The sequence below is a fragment of the Saimiri boliviensis genome, chromosome 4 (assembly GCF_048565385.1).
Source record: "Saimiri boliviensis isolate mSaiBol1 chromosome 4, mSaiBol1.pri, whole genome shotgun sequence".
NCBI classification, from domain to species: domain Eukaryota; kingdom Metazoa; phylum Chordata; class Mammalia; order Primates; family Cebidae; genus Saimiri; species Saimiri boliviensis.
Genome location: NC_133452.1, coordinates 108784317 through 108792925, shown reverse-complemented (window position 1 = coordinate 108792925; position 8609 = coordinate 108784317). Strand labels below are relative to the sequence as shown.

The 8609-nt window shown below is 36.0% G+C and overlaps 1 protein-coding gene across 1 annotated transcript in view; it reads right to left on the bottom strand.

The window, feature by feature from the left end:
• PHIP (PHIP subunit of CUL4-Ring ligase complex) overlaps window positions 1-8609 on the bottom strand; it is a 185400-nt gene that overhangs the window by 11682 nt on the left and 165109 nt on the right. The window contains exons 41-42 of the transcript XR_012517301.1: window positions 7301-7424; window positions 3450-3563 (exon numbers count right to left, since the gene is read on the bottom strand). The gene's annotated coding sequence lies outside the window, so the exon portion shown is untranslated. The remainder of the gene's footprint in view (window positions 1-3449; window positions 3564-7300; window positions 7425-8609) is intronic.

Genomic DNA, 8609 nt, shown 5'->3' with positions numbered 1-8609 from the left:
ATATTCCATCAAACCTAGTAATTTTCCACAACTAAAGATGAGTATAAATACATAATTTTAAGTGCATCCTGTCAGGTCTGATATTTGATTTTACCTTACTTAGAAGCTAAGTAGTTACCCTGTTACTTTTTCATGGATGCTAACAGAAGACATGAGATTCCTGGGACAAAAACAAAGGACTATTACTCATGGCACAACAAGGAGCATGAGCATCAGCACATTCTCATTGCTTCCCCTTGTCTCAGGTCCCATGGGGGCATCATGATGTGGCCATATGCAATATAGCTACATATACAATGGGCTCTTGTTGTAGGTAAAAAATACTGAGCTTGGAGGGTTCATTGCTTTTTATCACTAATATTTAAACCTGCCCTTTGCCTCATCCCTTACAGATGCTCACTCCAAACTCAATACAGTGAAATGCCCCAAGTAAAGAACAGTCAAGGTCTTGCATGCTTGCCACACTCAGCACTATGTGTAGGAGGGTGAAGTCTGTTGAGGGCTATCTCACATCTAATGATTTCTTTACTTGGACTGGAGACCATTTTTGTAAGATGCAGACCAACATCCCTGACCTTAACAACTTCACAACATGAATAGAAATGGTGATAAATAATTCATAGCTTTTTATGAAAGAACAGTGAAGTGTAATAAGAAAATGTTTTGATGCCAAAAATAAAAGATTTATTATTTGGATCACACTCCAACAGGGCTTCTTAGAGTGATATAAATAAAAGCAAACAATATGTGTAATTTAAAATTTCCTAGTACACACATTTTTTTTTTCTCTGTTTCCCAGACTGGAGTGCAGTGGCAGGATCTTGGCTCGCTGCAACCTCCGCCTCCCAGGTTCAGGCGATTCTTCTGCCTCACCCTCCCAAGTAGCTGGAATTACAGGCACATGCCACCACGCCTGGCTAATTTTTGTGTTCTTAGTAGAGACGGGGTTTCACTACATTGGCCAGGCTGGTCTCAAACTCTTAACCTCATGATCCACACACCTTGGCCTCCCAAAGTGCTGGGATTACAGGTGTGAGCCACCATGCCTGGCCCTGTACACATATTTTTAAAAATAAAACTTTAAAAAAGAAACAGTTGAAACTAATTTTAATAACATTTTATTTAACCAAATATATCAAAAATATTTCAGCATGTAATCAGTAGTTTTAAAATTATTAATGAGATATTTATGTTTTATATTGTCTTCAAAATCCAGTGTATATTTTTACATTTTAGCACATCTCAATTCGGATGCTAAATTTTTATCAGAAATATTTGGTCTGTATTTAAATATCCTAAAATGTACAGTTAAAAAAGAGATTCACATACCCAAGTTGTTTTAGCATGCTTAAAAAATCTTGTAACTGGATCAGGTATCACTTTTTAAATTAATTAAAATTAAATAAAATTTAAAATGTAGTGTCTCAGTCACACTAGCCATATTTCAAGTACTTGAAAACTACAAATGACTTGTGGCTACCTTGCTGGACAGAGCAAGGTCATGCACTGAGATAATGATCATTAAGGCCATTTGAAAGTTAACAGCAAGTATTTCTTACTGCTATTGAATTGCATGTTATCAGGCAATCATAAGCCATGTCTGTTATGCAGCATAGGCTTTCCGGTCTCTATACATCTAAGTCATAGGGTTTTTCCATTGATAAATCTAAATCTGGATGTTTATATACCAACATTACTTTCTTACAATATATTCCAGTATATAGTTTCCATCTGAAACAATTTCATTCATCTTATTGGAGTGTTGCTATGGGGGAAGAGTAGCAGCTAAGAAGAGTTTGAGTCTAACACCATTATATTCAAATCCTGACTTTATTACTGGAATGTAAGCTTCTTGAGAATGGGGATCTTGTCTGTCTTGTTCACAGTTGTGTTCCCAGCCCCAGAGGTAATGTCAAGCCCAATACCAAGTATGCTTCCAAATATTTGCTGAGAAAATTTACTAGCTGGACAAAAGGCAAGGTACTTAAATCTCTTTAATATTCCTTTTTCCTTACAAATGAAAGAGACTAATAGTACTTACCTTGCAGTGCTATTATGAGGATTAAAGTTGGTAAATACATGATCATGAGAACAATGCCTAACACATACATAGCCGTCACTCTGAAAGCAGTAGCCATTATATCAACTGCATTGTTTGATTATCGTCAACTCAATTAAAAGTTGGCTTTTCCAAATCCTCCATTAAGAAGAATTTTTGAATAGTCATATTGAAAATAAAGTTATCAAGAAACCAATGTAACATATGTTGAATTTTTATTTCCCCCAAAAAAGTTACTATCCAGTTATACAGAAAAGTAGAATGAGGCTGTGCATCAAGAAAAAATTGTTCATTCTCAACAAAAAAATCACATGGGCAATGTTTTTAAAGCTATGGGTTCATGCTATATTTGGTTTCATCGTGTTTGATAAAAAAGGCTTCCAACTTAGCATGAAATACCTAAAGACAATTGTTTTTTAAGTTAGCAAGCACTTTTTAGAGTTTCCAGGAAACTTTAAAGATGTTGCTTTCAAACAAACAAACAAAAAATTCCATAAAATATACAATCCTATACTTTTTTATGGAAGAGCTTAGAAAATAAATCCTTCAAAGATTGGAAAGATTTATGTGTAGCATTCTGTATATTTAAGGGTATCAAATTTAATTGTCAGTTGATGGCAATTTAATTTCTTGATATATTGCATACACTGGAGTCTTAAGATGAATTATTTAGGGGACCTGTGCCACAAAGCCTACTAGAATAAACCTATCCTAAACTTAATCCTGTTAGAATTTCCTTCTTTTGAAATTCTCGCCCACCAAAAAAAACAAAAAAACCTTTCTGGAAAGTAGAAAGTTATAATTTCTATGAAAGACAAAAAAAAATAAAAATTCTAAATAGGATATTTGAAATAGACCAACTATATTGTAAGCTCCTTTTTAAAAGGAAATGCTATTAAAATAAGATTTCCTATATTACTGATAATTCATAATGAATTTTAGGATTCCATTCAGTTATATACTAATAATTAAGTTTTATAGTAGCAATTTACTTTTATCAGTATTCTTTTTTTTTTTTTTTTTTTGAGACGGAGTTTCGCTCTTGTTACCCAGGCTGGAGTGCAATGGCGCGATCTCTGCTCACCGCAACCTCTGCCTCCTGGGTTCAGGCAATTCTCCTGCCTCAGCCTCCTGAGTAGCTGGGATTACAGGCACGCACCACCATGCCCACCTAGTTTTCTGTATTTTTAGTAGAGACGGGGTTTCACCATGTTGACCAAAATGGTCTCAATCTCTTGACCTCATGATCCACCCGCCTCAGCCTCCCAAAGTGCTGGGATTACAGGCGTGAGCCACCACACTCGGCCCAGTATTCTTATTTGACAGTCAATTTGAGTTCAATGTAAACAAGTAGGACTTGGAAAAGTATTTGTAACTCAAGATGCCATACCTCATATCCTGTAATTATTGTTTTGTAATATTCCTTCTCAGAAACGTGGGCTAAGGATATCCCAATTTTGCCAGACTTGTTGATGAGAATTTAATAGTGAGGAGTTATTATAGCCTACAAACATAAAAGCATGAATTATGAGATCAAAGGTAGGAGTTAATATGTGATTATCCATATTATAAAATGGAAGCAAATGCTTTATTCCAACAAAAAAAGGCCTATATAAATTCGTTTAATTAAGCTAACATTTAGACATTTACTATTACATATATGGTATTAGCAACCAAATCACTGAGTTTGTTGTTGTTGTTTGAGACAGTGTTGCTCTGTCACCCAGGATGGAGTCAGTAGCTCAATCAGCTCACTGCAGCCTCAAAACTCCTGGGCTAGAGAAATCCTCTCACCTCAGCCTTTTAAGCAGCTGAAACGTCAGGTGCATGCCACCAGACCTAGCTAATTTTTTGTTAGAGATAAGTTCTTGCTATGTACCCCACACTGGTCTCAAACTCCTGACTTAAAGCAATCCTGCCTCATCTTCCCAAAGTGTTGGGTTACAGGCATGAGCCACTGCACCCAGCCCCAAATAGCTTCTACCCATAACCTAAGTATGGCCTAAATTTATTTAAAACGCCTGGGTAGGCCAGGCACATTGGCTTATGCCTATAATCTCAACCCTTTGGGAGGCTGCGGTAGGCAGATCACTTGAGGTCCGAAGTTCCGGACCAGCCTGGCCAACAAGGTAAAACTCAGTCTCTACTAAAAATACAAAAATTAGTCAGGCATGATGGTGTGTACCTGTAATCTCCACTACCTGGGAGGCTGAGACAGGAGAAACACTTGAACCTGGGAGGTGGAGCTTGCAGTGAGCCAAGATCATGCCACTGTACTTCAGCCTGGGTGACAGAGCAAGACTCCATCTAAATACATAAATATATACATACATACATACATACATACATACATACATGCATACATAAAATGTCTGGGTATCTTACAAGACTGTAGCTCACAGTGGGCAATTCAAATCAGAAACTGCTGTTCAAGACAGATAATATTAATAGAAATATTTCAAGAAGGATTGCTTGTACTATTTTACTAGAAGAATAAAACTCTTATAAACCTGTTTATCAGGAGGATATTTCTGTTTCAGCAACTTTTGGAACCCTTCTTCAACATCCCAACCAACAATTTCTCCCAGATAGCCATATTACCTATGAATTATCATGTATCCCACATCAAATGAACAAATGCTGGCTTTTGACTCTGAATGTAAGTTGGTTCACTATAAGAGTGAAAAAAAGAAACTAAGAAAAAACATACTGTATTATTTGCTGCATAGGGTTTAAGCTTTATTAGGAGACCAGGCATAGTGGCTCACATGTATAATCCCAACATTTTGGGAGGCCGAGACAGAAGAATCACTTAAGGCCAAGAGTTTGAGACCAGCCTGGCCAGCATGGCGAAACCCCATCTCTACCAAAAATACAAAAAAAAAAAAAAAAAGCTGGACATGGTGGTGCACGCCTGTAATCCCAGCTACTCACAAGGCTGGGGCATGAGAATCACTTGAACCCAGGAGGCAGAGGTTACAGTGAGCTGTGATCACACCACTATACTCCAGCTTGGGTGACAGTGCGAGACTGTCTCAAAAAAAAAAAAAAAAGAGAGATGTATTAGGGTTTCATATGCTCAGTATAGTTAACAAGACAATATTAGTAAACCAAAAACCAAAAATTATTTACACAGTAAGAGATGAAAAGCCCCGGTGGAGGGTGAAAGTTCTAATCTAAAATGATCCTTAAATAAGTTACTGATCCCTGAATTTAAAAAACAAAACAAAACAAAAAACAAAAAAAAGTCCCAAATGCCATGTTGCTTACCATCTGATGGCTAGGGATCAGGCAGTGACAGTATGTGTGGGAATATAAGTCCATTTTTCAGAATAAGACGCTTTTTCAATGTCTTTCAAAAATAAAGATTCTGAGGGCCGGGCGCGGTGGCTCACGCCTATAATCCCAGCACTTTGGTAGGCCGAAGCGGGTGGATCACGAGGTCAAGAGATCGAGACCATCCTGGTCAACAAGGTGAAGCCCCGTCTCTACTAAAAATACAAAAATTAGCTGAGTATGGTGGCGCATGCCTGTAGTCCCAGCTACTCAGGAGGCTGAGGCAGGAGAATTGCTTGAACCCAGGAGGCGGAGGTTGTGGTGAGCCGAGATCATGCCATTGCATTCCAGCCAGGGTAACAAGAGCAAAACTCCGTCTCAAAAAATAAAAATAAAATAAAAATAAAGATTCTGTCACTTTTCCTGCTCCTTTTTTTCAAGGAACAATTTTGGGCAAAGAGTGAAAAACACACATAGTTTTAGTGCTTCATACAGACATCAGTTTTACACTGATCACATGAATTATGTCCTAATTATTTTTATCTGCCCCTACACAAGATTATAAACTCCTCAAGAGTAGGGCTATGCCTGAAACAGTTACTTTCCCAATGGTTGAGTAATAAAAAGCTAAGGAGGAAAAAAGCTGGCTTTGAGGCTTCCTGCTTTATTCTCCAATAAGACAGATACTGTTTATAGCAAAGTACCTGAACATTGGTACACATGGATGCAGGAACAGGAAATGCAGGATATATATTCAAACTGTGTCTGCACATTTCACAGTTCAATAGCATGCTTTTATTTCTCCAGAGCTTAGCTTTCTCAAAAAGGAGTTTGTGGCTATGCAACAACATACATTCTGTTGTGTAAGCAAGCCTCTGAAGTTATTTCAGAACCTACGTTTATTTCAAACTTACTGGATCAGGTGTAAGTGTGTATCTTTGCTCTTTACTTCCTTTTGTCACTGAGGGTAATTACCACTTAAGCCACACATTCCTCACCAGCAGGCCATAACTTACTGTCCAGAGAAAGTTTCTTTTGAAATTCTGACAGCAACCACTATAAAATTACATCTAATAAATTCAGTTAACTTATAACTTTTAATAAGCAAATGCTTAAATTGAATTTGTTCCCACAGGCATTAATTTTACTTCCAAATGATATTTTAGAAAATCATATTTGTACTCGATAGCAACAATAAATGTGTAGCTCATACAAAACACTTATGCTTTTTTCTTCCATTGAATCAGTCATATATATTATAATTTCATTTAAAAAGAATTAGTATAACAATTCAAATTAATCAACTCTCCCCTCCCCCACCAAGTAACTAAATAGCATCAAAAGAAATTGTTTTTAGTTTGTGCTAAATTAATCATGAAAAGTTCAGGGTATTACATTTTATAGGGAATAGGCGGTGATGAATAATTAATTCAAAGTTGAATGTCAACCAAATTAAATACAAAATTGTTTTTAATATATGAAATCTCTCACTAGCTCAATACCTGCAAATTAAGTTTATATTTCTTCTTTATTTTCACTGTATCTATTTCTATAAAGATAAAGATTTAGTGATATAGATTCATGTGGTCCACAAAGAAATCAATGGGAATATGCAGCTAAAACTTTTAAAGAAAATTTACTTGAGAACCACAAAAGTCAGCATATATTTGAAGAATGACTATATTGCTTTCATTCTGTAGAAATGTTGAGAATTTATAGTATCCCAAAATATTAATCCTCTCAAGCATTGCATTCATTTTTAAAATATTCAATTATTAAATACTTTAAAAAGTAGAAATAGAGAATTGTTCTCTATAATATTAAATCCAGTGCTTTAGAAATGTTTTCTCTAAAAGAATGACACTTCATTGACCAATATTATTTAATGATACTTTATATTGTTTAGTAATAACTCTCTAAACCTAACACTGCAACAGCCACACAACTAAATAACTATGAGAATACCTGAAGCTCTGAGATTTGGGCAGATTTCAGCCCTCAGTCCATCACAGCAGCCTTGATGACAGGAAAAGTTGAAACATCAGCAATGTCCAGAGAGCCATCCAACTACTGCTTCTCTATGTGTGAACTAGAATATTCAGAAAGAGACAGATACATGCAGTTGAGGAAATTAATAAATTTCTTGAAAAATATCATGGCATGGTCTGTAATATTACTTCCAGAGTATATGGAGGTTGTACTTTGAATGCTGAGTTTTCAGTCTGCTACTTGTTAGAAATATACATATACATACACACACACATATATATATATATATTTTTTTAGATGGAGTCTCACTCTGTCACCCAGGCTGGAGTGCAGTGGTGCAATCTCAGCTCACTGCAACCTCCACCTCCCAGGGTCCATCAACTCTCCTGCCTCAGCCTCTCAAGTAGTTGGGACTACAGGTGTGTGCTACCACACCCAGCTAATTTTTTGTATTTTTAGTGGAGACAGGGTTTCACTGTGTTAGCCAGGTGATCTCCTGACCTTGTGATCCGCCTACCTTGGCCTCCCGAAGTGCTGGGTTAACAGGCATGAGCCTCGGTGCCCGGCCTACAAATATTATCCATACTTTTTGTATACCCACTGATAAATGCAGTGCATCTATACCTAAGTAAATGTCAAGACTAGAAAGAAAAGTAAAAATCTAAATAACATTTTTAAATGATCAGCAGTATGGGATGTAGTATAGTTGTAATGCTACACTTGCAAGAAACATCACTTAAGAAGGGATGAAATTTTAAAATGACTGAAATGATTGAAATTAATAAAATACATGAGAAATTAGTTAAGTCATCTAGAAGTAAGTCTAGGTAGAAGCAAGATTTTATATATGCTGGAATAAATTATCCTCAAGTATATAGGAGATTAAATACTCTATTTTTCTTCTGAGCAACCGAGTTTATTTTGCAGATTTATTGGGAAATGGCAGGTGAAACAAAGTGGACAAAGAACAGACTAAGATCACTTTTTCATTGTCCTCATCTTTTTGCTTCACTTTTCATGAGATAAAGATTAAAAGTATATATATTTTCAGAACTTATACATTGTCACCTAAGATTACTAAGTGACCTTATTTTTCTCCAAAATTTTTTGTCCCCACTTGCTCATCAGTGCTCAGAGCTAGTTTTTAAAAAGATTTTAATAAGAATTTGTGTTTGTCTTAAAGCTAAGTATAATATGTAAGTATTCAAGTCACCAAAATATTATTTTAAAGTACTGTACTAATAATCTCAATCAGTAGATGAGTGTTACAATTTATTGACTCACA